Below are 17058 nucleotides of genomic sequence, written 5' to 3'. Positions count from 1 at the left end.
TTACATAACCACAAGATCTGCCTTCTTCGCTGACCGTCATCAACTGGGCTGATTCTGGCCGCTTGCTAGCCTAGGATAATGCCACTCTACCATTTAGCCCTGGTACACCCCAAGTCTAGTCTGGGGTGGCTGAAACTGTGAGTCATGAGCCGGGTCCACAAGGTCTCCATGAAGTCTCGGAAGGGTGTGGGGGGAATCCTCCATGCCCTGTACCTCCTTGCACTGTCCGCTATCAACCTAGCAGTAGTGACAATATCCTACCAAGTAGTCCGGCCGTCTCGCACCATATAGGGCGAGTGGTATGTAAGGCTTCCCGGTGAGTCTGAGTACTAGTAAGTCCTTAGAGATGACCAAGCCAGAATGTCTTCATCAGGGTTTTACTGTGACACCACAACACCTTCACCCTGGGCTCCTCCCATCACAGGTTCACACCCAGGGCCACCTCATATCACCATTTACCCACCATAGGTATCCATTCCAGGGGTGCCCAGGTAGCACCTCACGGCAAGACTTGCCCCCGGCTCATCGTATACTCCAACTTGGTCGACACAACCCTTACCCTCCACACACCCAAGTCACACACGCAGCACTCTCCCCATAGTCCAGATAACTCCAGTTTCCACCACGCATCAATATGGTATATATAAGTGTAGTAGAAATAATAAGCAGTGAAATATAGCAGCAAGCGTGTGACTTAGCCTAACAGCAGGGTGAGCAGGGGTAAAGTTGCGTCAAGGTAAAGGCCATCAAGAAAGCATACTACCATGCAAGTCCTATCACAGTGTGATTATAACAATAAAGTAAAGCAATAGCAGCTCTATATTAGCCATGCGTAATAGGTGCTACGAGATTGGATGGGATGTGGCACCTTCAGTGTAGTCGTCTCCATACTCCTCACGGTACTCTCGGTCCTTGTCCGTCTAGTTCTCCTCTGAGTCTGTAAACGATCGCATTATAGTCGCGTTAGCGACGTCTATAGAATAGCACAAAAAGCAATAAAAATTCAAAAGAGCCAAATGCACTCAAACATGGGTTCATTGCGTAGAGCTCAATTTTAGATGAATTTTGGTCCTAGTCTTATATTTTTCTGAGTTCGTATGAATTAGTTATGAATTTCCAAAGTTTCAATCATTTCTGAAAATGGGAAAAGGTTGAATTAATATCGTGCTAACACGTGTCACGCTCCTGTTGGTCCACGTGGCATGCTAACATCAGTATGACGTCAGCATGACATCATCGTCTTGGCTCTGGTACTGACAGGTGGGTCCAGAGCTGCTGACATCAGCAGCTGATGTCATCGTGACATCATCATGATGTCACCTCGGCTGTGTTTATCACTGACAGGTGGGACCCACATGACGTCATCATGACGTCAGCATGACGTCTCCCACTGACAAGTGGGTCCAGTGGCTCTGTGTCGCTGACTTGTGGGCCTGGTCAACGGTCAGCTCAGGCCGGGTCCAAACTGGGCCGGTTGGGCCTGGATACGGGCTGGGCATTGGCCCGCCACGTGGCGCGTGCTGGTACGGCCACGTCATCTTACTGGGCCACTAACGGGCCGTGGTCCACGGGTGCAGGTGAGGCGCGATTCATTTTGAACCCGCCTGCGTTGGTCCATAGACCGCAGAGCCGGTCTATGAAGGACTTGGTAAACTTACTCCTTCCCAGGGTTCGGTTCACATGCACGAAGTGCACGGACGTGTGGCCGGCGATGGGAAAATCCCCTTCTCTTCCCTGACGGGGCTCCTGTCGGCGGTGAGGTCACCGGCGAGCCCCCGCGGCGGCGCTAGCGTCCGATTAGGGTAGGCAATAGCCTCCCCATGCCATGACGACTACGACGGTGGGGTTGGGGCGACGGCTAGGGCTTCCTAGGGCTCTGGCCACGGTGAACGGCAGCTCGGCGTGGCGGTGCTCGACGGTGGGGTCCTGGTTCCCTGTCTTCCTTTAGACAGTTAGCGGGGAGGCATAGTGTAACATCGACGACGACCATAAGGCACGGTGGAGTCTGCACGCGGTGGTGGTGCACGGTGGAGCTCCGCCCGAGGTCCGGTGCACGTGGCCAAGGCGCTGCGGCTGGCTAACAGCTTCTTGGTCTACACGGCTATCATCCAGGTGTCACGGCGGTGCTCTACGGCCAGTCCTAGTCCAGCGAGGTGGCCGGATGCGCATACGGTGGCTGCGCCATGGCGGCGGTGTTCCACGGTAGAGTAGCTCCGGCGTGCCCTGTGGTCAGGGTCTCTCCCATGCTCTCCTCATCACTAAATGGGTGCATCATGTGTTCACGAGCTTGGCGAAGCACGGAGCGAGGTCGATGTTGGCCGTGATGGCGCGTAATCACACCGTGGTGGCCTCGCCGTAGGGTGTTGTGAGCGCGGCGAGCACGTGCCTTGCGATGGCGTTCCTGATGGGCTTGGAGAGGTCTCAGCCAAGGTGCTCACCGTGGTGTGCTTGGCGGTGCGGAGTGGTGGTGCGGCTGTGTAGCGGTGCGTGGTGCTACGCCGGCTCGTGGAAGAAGACGGTGGGGCCTTCCTCTACTCCGGCGGTGGCGTCCTTCTCCGCGCCTCTCCTTCTCCTCTTGTCCCTCGTCTTAGTGTGCTGGTGCGAACCACACGGCGGCGGCGAGGTGAATGGAGGGCTAGGGCTTGGGGTCCTCCTTTTATAGGCTGAGCTCCATGCTCATCCATGGCGGATGGCGGAATGGCTGGTGATGCGCCGAGCGCATCGGATAGATCTCACGTGTGGGGGCGGTTACGTGGGCGTGGCGCTAAGGTGGGGGACAGGGTCATGCGATGTGCATGACCCCAGGCCCATGCCTGCTCCGTGGTCGGCTCACGATCGCATGGTGGAGGGAGCGTGGGGAAGACGATGACGTTGTAGCTGGGCGGCTAACAGAGGGGGCCCGCTTGTCAGCTTGTCCTGATGCGGCAGCGTTCGGTGCATGACGGCTGACGGGTGGGTCCGGCTCATCAGCGGCTTGTGCGCGCGTGGGCGGTAGGGTGTTGCTGGGCTGGCTTCGTGGGCTGTGTGTGCGAGTGGGAGGGCAGGCAGGCTCGGCCGGGCTGGCTCGCAAGGCCGAGCAGGCCTGGGCTGCTGCTGCTCCCTCTTCTTTCCTTTCTCTTTTTCTTATTTTTTTCTATCTTGTTTTCCTTTCTCTTTTATTTGTTGCCAATTTGGTTAGGGTTTGATTTATTTAGTTTCATGTACAAGTGTGCACCTTGATTAAGGGTGGAGCTTAGGGCTAGTAGGTGGGGCCCACATACTTAGGTGGTACTTAGGTGATTAATTTATTGCATAATAAATTAATTATAAGTGGTCACTTTTATTTGCACAACAAAAGATCAATAAAAGGCAACTCACTTGTTTAGAATTAAAATGCATGCAAGAATGTATGTGTTAGGGATTTTAAACACACACATATACAACAAGTGACATGCTATGATTATGAGTTTGTTTAGTTGGATTATGACTAATGCAACACTTAGGGTTAGCTCCTACAAATGTCACTCATCATCACATGGGGTTTTGAAGAAAAAAAAAATTGTAGTTGGGATTTTTGGTGTGTGGATTTTTGGGTTGTTACAGTCCTACCCCCTTAACAGAATCTCGTCCCCGAGATTAAAGCGTAACATATCCTTCGAAGAGATAAGGATATTGTAGCCGGAGGTCAGACTCTTTCTCCCATGTTGCTTCTCTCTCAGTGTGATTGCTCCATTGGATCTTGCACATAGGAATAGTTTTGCTTCGGGTCCCTTTGGTATCTCTACCCAGAATTCGGATAGGATGTTCTTTATACTCAAGAGTGTTCTGACTGTCAAGTGTATTAGTCGGGATTACTTCATCGAGCACTCCCAAACACTTGCGTAGCTGTGAGACATGGAATACGGGATGTACACCCGCCAATTCCTCAGGTAGCTCAAGTTTGTAAGCGAGTTTTCCAATCCTCTTGCGGATCTTATATGGCCCAACAAATCTAGGGGCGAGCTTTCCTTTCACATGGAATCTGACAATTCCACGTAGCGGGGATACCTTGAGATAGACGAAATCTCCCACATTGTACTCAAGTTCTCTTCTTCTTTTATCAGCATAGCTCTTGTATCGACTTTGAGCAATTCTCAAATTCTCCTTCACTTGAGCAATTCCTTCTTCGGCATCTTGAATCTTAGCGGAGTCAAAAAATGATCTTTCTCCCGGTTGGGACCACATCAAAGGTGTCTTACAAGGTCTACCATATAGAGCTTCGAACGGCGACATCTTGATGCTGGCTTGGTAGCTGTTGTTGTAAGAGAACTCTGCATAGGGTAGGCATTTCTCCCAATCAGAGCCATAATTCAGTACACTAGCGTGAAGCATGTCTTCTAAGATCTGATTCACTCGTTTAGTCTGTCCATCTGTCTGTGGGTGATAAGCGGTACTGAAATCAAGTTTGGTTCCAATGGACTTGTGCAGGGCTTCCCAGAATTAGGACATAAACTGAGGACCACGATCAGATACAATACTAGAGGGAGCTCCATGCAATCTGAGAATATGCTCAACATATAGATCTGCTAACTTTTTGGCATTGGTCTTGGTCTTAACTGGTACAAAGTGAGCAACCTTGGTCAAACGATCAACAATCACCCAAATGGAATCATTGCCTTTCTGTGAACGGGGCAATCCAACTATGAAATCCATGGATATGTTATCCCATTTCCACTCACGAACGTCAAGAGGCTTTAACAATCCTGCAGGCCTTTGATGTTCAGCCTTGACTCTATTATAGGTGTCACATCATGCCACATGTCCCACAATGTCTGTCTTCATGCCTTTCCACCAAAAGTGAAAGGACCCTGGGAGGAGGAGACCTTGCTAATCGACTACACCGACTAACGAAGATTTGTACCACTACTACCTCGACATCGCAGGTGTCATGGCAGCACCCTCTTTTAGAGAATCCTATTAGACATTGCATAATATCTAGAACTGCTAGCACTTTATAATTATTCCTTTGCTAGTACTTTGATGCATGCTACTGCCTGAGCCATTATTACCCTAATGCAACCCACTCTACCACGTCACCCTACTTTGCGCATTCGCTCGCTTATATATGCTTACTTGCCTGCTTGCTTGCATATTACACCACTATACTTATTATTAACTCCACTTCGCATTATATCAGGGATGTGATGCTGGTGGTGAACCCCCTGGGAATGGTTTGGCTATGGGTGCCGGACTTGGTGGTGTGTGAGCGTGCATCGTGTGTCTTGGGTGCGTGGAGAGTGAGGGTTGTGTCGACCGAGCTGGAATAACGATGAGCCTAGGGCGAGTCTTGCCATGTGGTGCTACCTGGGCACTTGGATATGGAATACCTGTGGCGGGTAAATGGTAATTGGAGGTGGCCTTGGGTGTGAACCTCAGAGAGGTGGAGCCCAGGGTAGAGGTGCTGTGGTGGCACGTAAAATGGAAACCCTGATGAAGACATTCTGGCTTGGTCAATCCCTAAGGACTTACTAGTACTCAGATTCACCGGGAATCCTTTACATCCCACTCACCCTATATGGTGCGGGACGGTTGGACTACTTGGTAGAGCGATGCCACTATTGCTAGGCGAACGTGTGCAAGGAGGTACGGGGTGCGCGGTTTTTCCCCCACACCCTTCCGAGACTTTAGGAGGCCTTGTGGACCCGGCTCTTGACATCCGGAGGGCCCCGGCTCTGTCTATGACTCACAGTATCAGCCATCCCAGACTAGACTTGGGATGTTCCAGGGCTGAGAGGTAGGGTGGCATCGTTCTAGGCTAGCAAGCGGCCAGAATCTGCCTAGACGGGGCATCGTCGAGGATGGCTATCTTGTTGGTATGTGAAACCTCTGCAGAGTGTATGGTTGATCGATCGATACATATGCCGACTTGCCGGCTATGGACCTTTCCTGGGTTTCGCTTAAACTAGATAGGAGATGAGTCCTTCTTTCCTCCCTCTAGGGCTTGGGGTATTTTCTGGTCGTGAGCCTTGGGGGCCGCGGGCCGTTGAGACAAGGCCGAGAGGGAGTTGGCCTGTCGACCTGAGCATGTGAGATGAGATATGGTGTGGTGGTGTGGAGATGGTTTGGGATGGATGGTTGGGGGATGGATATGGATGGTGTGGTGGTGAATGTGTTAAAAACTGGATATTATTACTATATTACTAATGTTATATACTTCTCATACGCTAAGGATGCAAACCACAGCCAAATATTAGGATCGCCAGATCCCTTGTTTATCTTTTCCACTAAAGCTTATCGGTGCTGACCATGGCCTGCACACATCTAGCGGTGTGTAGATTTCCTGCTTCTCAGAGATGCTGACTTTAGAAGGATTAGGAGGTCTCATGCCTACGCTCAAGTTTGGTTCGGAGATGGAATCTACGCTGCACTACGCCAACTCTGATGATGACCCGTGAAGGAGGAGCCTTCACTCGATAGTCTTCTGCTAGATTAACTCTGTAATAGGTGTGTTCCCTAGTGATGTAATATCTTGTATTCTTGTAATCTTACGATGTATGACTGTGACATCAACTAAAATATGATAATATGATGGAATCAGTTCTTGGTTCTATCATATTAAAATTCATTCTGTGGATTTTCCCCTCAAGGAAAATTGAGGATGTTTCATGCCTCTTCGGCGACCTCCTGCTTGAGGGCCGTGAGCTCTCTAGAGGCGACGATCGCTGCGCCGTGATCGTAGCACTCGACTTCGCACTCGTAGTCGCGTTGAAAGGAGGTGCCGACGGTGATGACCCCGCCTGGGCCCGGTATCTTTAGCTTGAGATAGGTGTAGTTGGGGACAACCATAAACTTCGCGTAGCATGGTCGTCCCAGGATGGTGTGGTAAGTTTCATGGAACCCCACCACTTTAAAAGCGAGGGTCTCCGTCTGGTAGTTGGATGGACCGCCAAAGGTGACGTGTAGGTCGATCCGCCCAAGCAGCATGGCCTACTTTTCAGGCACAATGCCATGAAGGGCGCTCTGGTTGGCCAGATGTGTGCTCGGTTGACGCCCATAGCATCGAGCATCTTGGCGTACATGATGTTGAGGCCGCTGCCTTCATCCATCAGTACTTTGGTGAGCCGCTTCATGCCGACGATCGGGTCAACCACAAGCGGGTATCTCCCTAGCCGCGGGATGCTCTCCGGGTGGTCGGTTCGATCGAAGGTTATAGCGGACTCTAACCACCGGAGGAAGGTAGGCGTGGCCGGTTCAGTCGTATAGACCTCACGGCGCGCGATCTTCTAGAGGCGCTTAGAGTTGTAGGCCTCTGATCCTCCAAAGATCATGAGGCAGCCATCTAGTGTTGAAATGCCGTCGTCCTTCCCCTCGGCGTCATCCGTGGTAGGGTCGGGGTCCTTCCCATGCTCCCCTTTGTTGGAGCCTCCAGACATGAACAACTTCATGAGGGCGCATTCATTGTACAAATGCTTGACGAGGAAGGCATGGTTTGGGCATGGCCCCTCGAGTAGTTTTTTGAAGTGGTTCAGAGTGCCCTCCGCGGGCTTCCAACCACCCCTATGGTCAGCGGCGGCCACGAGAGAGTCCTCGCGCCTGTAACACCCTAAAATTTGAATTTTTGGAAATAGGGCTAAAAAGATTTAAGTTGGAATTTTTGTGCTCATAAAATATAGGAAAATAAAAATTTTCATTTAATTAAAATTCATCATAAGGTTTAGCAACATGTTTGTGCATACATGCCCTTGCATTTGATGTATTTGATTGAGTGGTTTTGATTGAAAATTTAAAATGGTTCAAATTGTTTTTGCAAATGAAAGAAAAAAATGGCTTTGAAGTAAAAGAAAAGAAAGAAAAGAAAATTTGAAAATAAAAGGATTTAAAAAGTTGTATAATTGATTTTCAGAAAACCTACCAAAATGGCTCATTTTTATTTGAGTTGAAAAGTATATTCAAAACTCTATTTGAATTTGATTTGGCTTACATTTGAAATTGGTTTTGAAAACAAGATAGAAAAAATGGAAAAAAAAGGAAAACTCACTCTCTCCCTCTCCCCACTGCGCCGGCCTGTTCTCCCTCAACCCCGCAGCCCAGTGCTCTCCCATGTGCGCGGCCCATCACCGCAGTAGCTCTTCCTCTCCACAGCAGCCCACGCATAGGCCGCTTCCGCCACCACTCGCGAAGCCCAGGATGAAGCCCCAGCAGGCCGGCCTAGCAAAGCCACGTAGGCGCGCACTCCTCCGTCTCTCTCTAGCTGACAGCCAACCCCGCCTCTTCTCTCACTGCCAGGTGGGACCTACCTATCAGTTTCATCCCCCAGCTCGAGCTCATAACCGGCACGGGTTCTTCGACAGCGTCCGTGTCCATCCCGCCTCCACGTCAAGAGCCCCACACCACCACGGCACCGTCTTGCCGTGCCGCCCGTGTCGCTCCGCCCCTATAAATCCGGAGCCCTTGCGCCGCCTCGCCCGAGTCGTGGCGCCACCGCTGAGCCTGGGTCCGCCCATCAGCTCCATCTCCCACCTCCACCCATGAGCAACCCGGACTCCGCCGCTGTCGAGTGTCCCACGCCGCACCGCCTCACTCGGTTGCGTGCTTCGCAAGACACGCCAGCGCCATAAATAGCGAGCCTCCGTGCCATACTGCCCACATACATCCGAGCACCCGCCGCTCCTCGCATAATCCTAGCGCAGCCGGCGTTCAGAGCTACAGCGCCGCCACTACTCTTGATCTCACCTGCTGCCTTGCCGTCGTCGAGGATCTTCGGCTGAGGTTCGCGTTGAGGTAAATATGCCGCAGGTGCCTCCCGTGAGCTCCCACTCGTTCTGTAGCGGTGGCAAACCGTGCCGCCTATAGCCACCCTACGCTTTCACCAGTGCCGGCTGCTCCAGCGGCGCCATGCCCAACCCACAGCCGAGACGAGCGCACAGCTTCTGCGCTCCCTCCGCATGCATGCGCGCAAACACATGACACCGCGCGAGCGAGCGGAGTTAGCAGAGCAGCCCGGCCGTGAATTGGCTTTGCCCAGTTCCAATCTGCTAGCTAGCTTGATGACATCATATGAGGTCATGCATGAGTTTTGTGGCCGTTTTCCTTTAAGAAAACAAACCCTGAAATACAATATAAATACACATCATCCTGATCCGTCCGTTTTTAGATCAATGGCCCAGATTAGAATGTTCCCATTCGTTGTTCTTTTTGCTAAAGAGCCCCTCTGTTTTTGGCAAATTAATCCGCGGTCCAAAGCGCAATCATAGATTACGTTTTCTTCCTTGGAAAACGTAGTTTTTTCGGTTTAGATCCAAAATACGTTTTCACTTATTTATAGTTTTGCCACCAATTTTGTTTTAGCCATAACTAAGGCTGGATGAAAAACTCGAAGCTCGTTAGCTCGCTCGGCTCGTGGCTAGCTCGACTCGGCTCGGCTCGGCTCGGCTCGTTATGATAACAAGCCGAGCCAAGCCAAGATTTTAGCTCGTTAGCTATAACGAGCCAACTCGAGCCAGCTAGCGAGCCGCTCGCGAGCTAAACAAGCCAAGCTTTCGTGAAAAAAAAGTATCAAAACTTATATTAGTTTTTGTATTACTTCATATCTTGCACTTTACAATTGACTGGTAACTGGTTTAGACCCTATAAATTGATTGGGAACTGGTCTAGATGCATTTTTTTTATATTATTATTATTCTTAACTTTACATAAATGCAAATATTATATTTTGTGTATTTTTTATACCTGGCTCGCGAGCTTAACGAGCCAGAACGAGCCGACCGGAGCCGAGTCGAGCTAGCTCGTTATCCAGCCTTAGCCATAACTTCCCCGTTTTAACTCCGATTCAATCCGTTCAAATTGCGTTAGGTTCGTAATTTCATAATCTACATGTTCATACTACTATTAAGTATGTTTTCAACTTTTAAAATTCGTGATTAGATTTAATCTATTATTTTATTAAAGGAAATATTGTTTAAATCATACCTTCTATGTTTTAACTCCGTTTTAACCCATTCAAGTTGCATTAGATTCATAGCGATGAGATCTACGCATTAGTAACAGTTGTTACCATGTCACTATTTCTGGAATTCCATGGTTTAAATTATATCTTGATTAATAATTATGCAATTGGGTTTTATAAATAAAATATGATTTGTTTTACTTTAGTATTATAATTCAAACTTAAATTTGACTTAATTTCTATAAAATATCTTATATATGTTTTATACCATTAAAACACATGAAGCTAATAGTTTTATGAGTAGATCTCTCGGTAGTTGTATCTTTTCAACCGTAGCTCCGATTAGCGTGCTCTTCGCGTCTGTGTGTTCGTAGCAAGACATAGATTCGTTTTACAAACTTTTCATCTTGATTTTATGTTTGATGTACTATTCTAATTTAGATCTATTGTTTGCTTCGTATATGATTGTATGGATGCTTGTGTGGTGCTTTATGATTTGGTCCAGTCGGTGAGATAAACGTGGTGATCAAGAAGAAGAAGAAGAACGTTGAAGATTAAAGCTTATCAAAGGATCGGTGTTTTAAGGCAAGTATAGCATGAGATCTTCCTTATTGTCCTATTCACCTTTAATCACTTAATTCATATTGCATGTGTCTACCTTGACTACCACTAAAGATTTCCTAGTACCTTGTTACCTTGTACCTTGATGCCTTTGGGGTATTGCATTGGGTAGCTTTGCTATTGCTCAACTAAAGCCATGATCTTATAACTTGACTAATGGTATATGCAATACACATTTAAAAGATGCTTTCTAGCAACATGGAACAAGGGGGCTAGAGCATTGGGCTATTTTTATGGTGCTCTAGATTCCTCTCCCTAAGGACTTATCTGTAAGTGATTATCCGAGACTTACAGTATAGCTGTGAGGGCTACATGGCTCTAGCTTTAGCTCAGTATGAGGACCTTTTCTAGCTTGTTAGAGGTTACCTTTATTGGCGTAAGAATGGCTTGCCGAATCGGGTATAGGACAGCCTCTATCCCCTTGTGTATAGGTTGTGTGTCATTGTGCCATTAGGAAGGGGGGTTCCTACATCTGTTTGCCGAGTAAATCTAATGACCCTAACTTGTTAGACGAACCTTTGAAAGGCTTCATAGTGAACCCTGCCGACCTTCCTTGGAAGTGGGTCAAGAGATTAACTAACTCGGGCGAAAGGGTAAATCATGACTCATAGTGAAAGTGTACAACATCCGCAGAGTGTAAAACTGGTATATCAGCCGTGCTCATGGTCACGAGCGGCCTTGGAATATTTATGGAATAGATGATCACAAATGGTTAATGATGATAAACACTAATGATACCGATGATAAAGATGCTCACTAATGATTATTGTTTATGCTATTCATTATTCATGTTTACCTGATCATGTGTTTATATGGGCTTGTGATAAACTTGTTGCCACCCAATTGCTAAAAGATGACTCATTAAAAGCTAATCGCAGTTAAACCAGTGTCAGCCTTTTGAGCCTCATGAACCCCATGATATATTTGTTGAGTACGACATATACTTACGCTTGCTTTATTTTTTTCAATTATTTGGATAAAAATCCCGGATGGGTACCAGATTGCTAGTCTAGAGGAGTTAGGCTTGTGATTGACCAGTCAGTTGTCCCTATGGAATTAGAGTCTTCACCCAAAGATCGGAGTTATCTTTCCATTGTTTGCTATCTAAGGTTATATTCTTTATACTAAGTGCGTTATATATTGAGCATTGTCTTTCGATATTACCATAATTTGTAGCTATATGTGAGATTTGACTTCCTGGGCTTATATATGGTGTGTATTTGGTTTTGTTCTTAAAACCGGGTGCTACAGCGCCGTTGCTTCTTGTTCTTCTTTTTGGCAGGACGGCTGGAGGCACCTTTGCCAGCGTCCTCATCCCGCTTTGCCTTGCCATTGAGGCAATTGAAGATCGCTCTAACTGCTTCTTCACCCTTGGTGTGGCTGGTGGCGATGTCAAGGAGTTCATTGGTGGTTCGCGGACCCTTGCATCCCAGCTTGTGAAACAGAGACTCGCAGGTGGTCCTAGAAAGGAAAGCCCCTATAACATCAGCGTCGGCGACGTTAGGAAGCTCATTCCATTGCTAGGAGAAGCATCGGATGTACCCATGGAGGGTTTCTCCGGCCTTTTGTCGGTAGTTCTTGAGGTCCCATGGGTTCCTAGGGCGCTTGTATGTGCCCTGGAAGTTTCCCATGAAGATCTCCTTTAGGTCCGCCCAACTTAGGATTCTGTTGGACGACAGGTGTTCCAACCATGTTCGTGCCGAATCGGCCAAAAACAATGGAAGGTTGCAGATAATGAAATCATCATTATCCACACCACCGGCTTGGCAGGCAAGCCTTTAATCCTTGAGCCATAGTCCGGGGTTCATTTCCCCAGAGTACTTCGGGATGTTGGTTGGTGGTTGGTACCTTGGTAGGAAGGCAGCGTTGAGGATGTGATGACCGAAGGCCTAGGGCCCTGGTAGGCCAGGGCTCGGGCTTTGGCCCTCGGCCCTGTCGTAGCGTTCGCCACGATGAGGATGATAGCCGCAGCTATCTCCCTCTCTCAAATCCTCATGGGTACGCCTGCGAGCATCGAGGGTGTTGCGTGTGTCACGGTTGCAGCCGAGATGCTGATGCACAAGAACCGCGACGCACTGCCCACCACTTTGTGGCGCTTGGTCGACCAACGCGTCCCTGCCGGGATGCTCTGAGAGCATGCGTTGGCTGACGTCAAGCTTGTGTCACCGAGACAATGAGCTATCGGCCTGCTGCGCCACAGCACGCTCGAGCAGCGTGTGAATCTCGTGGTGGGCCAGACGATCCTCGGGCGTTGCAGTGTCTCGAAGGCCATGGAGCAAGGCCACAGCGGCGGTGATGTTCTGGCTCGCCCGGACGAAATGAGGGAGGGCTTTATCGTCGGTGATGATCCTTTGGTTCACGTCGCGGGCCATGGCACGTGCACACCCACCGTCTCTGTGGCGCTCAATTTCCCAATCGAACTCCGCGCATTCCTCCTCGAGCTGGAGCCGCACTTCCTCGATCTCTTGGTGTTAGGCTTTTAGATGCTCTACATGCATGTGAGGTGAGGCCACTATCTCCCCCTTGGCCTCGTCATCGAGGTTGTTCACCGGGGTAGCCTCCTCCTCGTGGATGCTTTCGATGTGTCCCTCGGGTGTACCCATCATGAAGCATTCACGAGAGGGGTGATGGCTTCCCCTACTGGAGTCAGAGCTAGAGGGCAACTCTGGCTCCTCTGTGAGGAGGTCGTGGAAAGACTCCACGGCATGTTCGATCACCCCCATGAATTCATCGTTCGTGGGAGGTGGAATCATGCGTTGTGCCACAAGGTGGCTAATGGCCCCCCCTGGCATTGCGGAGACCGAACGGAAGCACTATCGGGGTGCTCCGTATGAGGTGTTCCAGAGAGAGGGGTTCCTCTCTGGCAAGCCTCGCCATGTCATTGGCGTAAGAGAAGGTGATGACAATATATATTAACAAGTGTTGGTGTTTCGAGTAAACACCAACGAGTAAATTTGTGTTATTGCACGTCTGGTCCGGATGGTGTGCTAAAAAGACACAAGATTTATACTGGTTTGGGTAGAATGTCCATACGTCCAGTTCGTGGTTGTTGCTCCTGTTATTAGCACTGAAAAGTTTGTAGTAGGGGTTATAAACGGGTAAGAGAGGGACAGGTCCCATGTCTCTGATGGAAAGGTTGAATTGGTGCTGAGAGGTTGGTTGCTGCTCAACTATGTGTGATGTGATGCGTGGTGTGTTGAATCGATCCCCTTAGTGGGGTTCTCTGCCTTCCCTTTTATAGGCCAAGGGAGAGCAGGGATTATAGATGGGAGAAAAGAGGAAAACTAGAGGCAAAGGAGGTCCTTCAAAGATGCCGGGTCTTGCTTTTCCTCTATGCGGGCCCCGCTGACATGGCAGGCGGTGCCAAGAATAGCTCTATGCTAGGTTCATGTTCGCAGATCCTAATAGGGCCGCGCTGGGCGTCTGTCCGTTGATGATGCCATGTCCTGCCATTGTCAGCAAGTTGTCTCATCCCATCCTGCTCCGGCGGGCGACACGGCAGACCTGGGTGCTGATCTACGGCCATATAGGGAGCAGACGGCGTAGTGACCGTACGTCTGTTACTATAGGTGATTCGAGTTTTCTTCTGGACCGTAGTGGTTGTCGTGTGCTTCTGTCAGGATCCGTGCCCGAGGGCAAATGGCGGTGCCCACAACACTGTAAGACAAATGTCAGCGCCTATAACACTGTTTGGACTCTGACATGCCTGGAAAGTCTCACTGCACCATTCTGGTCATATCCTGATGGTACTTTCCTACAGACATGCAGGGTATGGTCCTCGGTATTGCGGTTGACTTGAGTGCCCTGTCTTATCTGTGCACGTAGTTATGAAGGAGCCGCGCACAGACGTCGGGCGAGGCGGAGCCAGCCCTCAGACGTCTGGCGAGGCAGAGCCAGCGCTCGAACGTCGGGCGAGGCAGAGCCAGCCCCCAAGACGTCGGGTGAGGTGGAGACGTCGGGCGAGGCGGAGCCAGCCCTCGGGGGTCGGGCGAGGCAAAGTTTGCCCTCAGACGTCGGGCGATGCGGAGCCTGCCCTCAGACGTCGGGCGAGGCGGAGCCAACCCTCTGGGGTCGGACGAGGCGGAGCCTGTCCTCAGACGTCGGGCAAGGCGGAGCCAGCCCCCAGACATCGGGCGAGGCGGAGCCAGCCCTTGGGGCTCGGGCGAGGCAGAGTCTGCCCTCAGACGTCGGACGAGGCGGAGCCAGCCCTCGGGGGTCGGGCGAGGCAGAGTCTGCCCTCAGACGTCGGGCGAGGTGGAGCCAGCCCTCAGGGGTTGGGCAAGACGGAGCCTGCGGCCATAGCGCCCACCGAGGCGGAGCCAACCCTCGAGGGTCAGACGAGGCTGGGCCCATGGTCTCTGTGGACGGACGAGAAGTGACCCGGCAAGCTGTGTAGTCGTGCTCTCGATCGCGCGGACGAATCAATGTTGACGGTCATTAGCTCCTCCTCTTCGGGTACCCTAATATTGGTCTCCGACAACAAGCATATTAAGTTAGTAGTGCATATACATTAACAATTTTTTGCCACAAAAAATCTGCACAATACAAAATAGATCCCTTCATAATCATACATATTTACATGTTTAACAGAGCTAACTGCATACAATACATCTCAGGTACTTCCAGGTAATTATAATATAGCTAGTCATCAATGGCATAATCTCAGTACTTACAGGGTACATATGGTACAAATTGGTTGCGACGTCCCCATTGCTACCGTCCGCTATACTTTCTATTGATGATATGCACATGAAAGAACGAAAAGGAAGAATTAAGGAAAGAAGGACATCACATATGATGGTTATACACTGAAAATTGCATCTTATTGTTGGAACATATACAGCCTGCGTGCTTATTATTATAAACAAAAAAAAGGCTGGGCCGCTGGGGTATATGTACGTTACCCGGATAAGTGTGGCAGAAGTGATCCCAAGTGCTTGGCCCCTTTCCATCTTCATTCTAACCACCTTCGATCTACGCACATATATATCATATGTATAGCACTTATTTTGTGCATATCAAACAAATAATTAAAATATCATAGTGTTTGGTTGGTTCAGTAGTAACGTAAACGTAAATGAAATTAGTTCAATTGCATTTTCCGCAGGTAAGGTCTGCAGCTTTAAATCATTTGCGTTTGCGTTACTGTCGGTAAAACCAAACAGCTCGTACAATGCATTCACACACATCATCTCTTTTTCTTCTAGGTATGAGCTGTCATTGTAACAACTGTTAACACTACTTTCCTATCATATCTAACAAAGATGTAAACATTCGTGCTAGAAAATAATACTTACAGAGGGGAACCAGTCCCTTTTAGTGATTTCCCAGGAGCTCAGCTTTTGGACTCCATTCTCACTGCCTGCTACTCTTTCAGCTCGTGGCCTAAAGCTAAGGTTACACCTTCGCTTACTGTTTTGTGGTGAAGAAGAAAGGTGGTGCCGTGAGAAACTCTCATTATTGGGTCGTCCTAGATGGCTTCTAAGGCCTTGATGGGCAGTGTGATTCATGGCAGCAGCAAGCAGTGGAGCCATGTCTTGCTAGCTGGCTAAAGTTTTGAGCTGCTTGTGTATAGTAGGAGAGGCTGATGCAAGTGTCTATTTATAGTCAAAGATGCCGACCGTGTAAGCGGGTTATTGCCAATTATTTCAATATGTAGTGGAATGCTTGTAATGTGTACGGTACACACCGCCGCCTATTTAGACTAATCTCAATAGGAGTTGCATAGAGTTTCATAGACATTAAATGCGCTGATATGGCATTGTATTGCTGAAGAGAGAGACGATAAAAGTTTATTAAAGTAGAGAGTTTTATGAGAATAAAATTCTTCTCAACCATTTTTAAAATGTGAGTGCGTTGAAAACTAAGAAATAAAACCTTCTGACACTGGCCTTACTAGCGAGCCAGCACATCATATCCCGTGTAAAAATTGCACGCGTAAAGCTGGATCACGTGCTGCAGTGTGAACTGGCCTTGCCAACTGTAGCACCCAGTTTTAAGGACAAAATCAAATACACACTATATGTGAGTTTAGGAAGTCAAATCCCATATATAGCTATAAATAAAGGTAATATCAATAGACAATGCTTAATATATAACATACTTAGTATAAAGGATATAACCTTAGACGGTAAACAGTGGAAAGACAACTCCGATCTTCGGGTGAAAACTCCAATTCCACAGGGACAACTGACTGGTTGATCGCAAGCTTAATTCCTCCAAACTCTAGCAATCTGGTACCCATCTAGGATTTTTCCAAAGATTTAAAAAGTAAAGCAAGCGTAAGTACATATCGTACTCAACAAATATAACATGGGGTTCATGAGGCTCAAAAGGCTGACACTGGTTTAACTGTAATTAGCTTTTAATGAGTCATCTTTTAGCAATTGGGTGGCAACAAGTTTATTCACCAGCCCATATAAACACATGATCAGGTAAACATGAATAATGAATAGCATAAATAGTAATCATTAGTGAGCATGAGCACGGCTGATATACCTGTTTTACACTCTGTAGAGGTTGTACACTTTCAC

The 17058-nt window shown here is 48.7% G+C and overlaps 1 pseudogene; it reads right to left on the bottom strand.

The window, feature by feature from the left end:
• The window catches only part of LOC136503330 (4-hydroxy-7-methoxy-3-oxo-3,4-dihydro-2H-1,4-benzoxazin-2-yl glucoside beta-D-glucosidase 2, chloroplastic-like), a 33543-nt pseudogene extending 17484 nt beyond the window's left edge, over positions 1-16059 (bottom strand).
• Positions 16060-17058: the final 999 nt, after the last annotated feature.

The sequence above is a fragment of the Miscanthus floridulus genome, chromosome 14, assembly GCF_019320115.1.
Source record: "Miscanthus floridulus cultivar M001 chromosome 14, ASM1932011v1, whole genome shotgun sequence".
NCBI lineage: Eukaryota > Viridiplantae > Streptophyta > Magnoliopsida > Poales > Poaceae > Miscanthus > Miscanthus floridulus.
The sequence above is the reverse complement of the archived record's forward strand: the minus strand, read 5'-3'. Positions and strand labels throughout refer to the sequence as shown.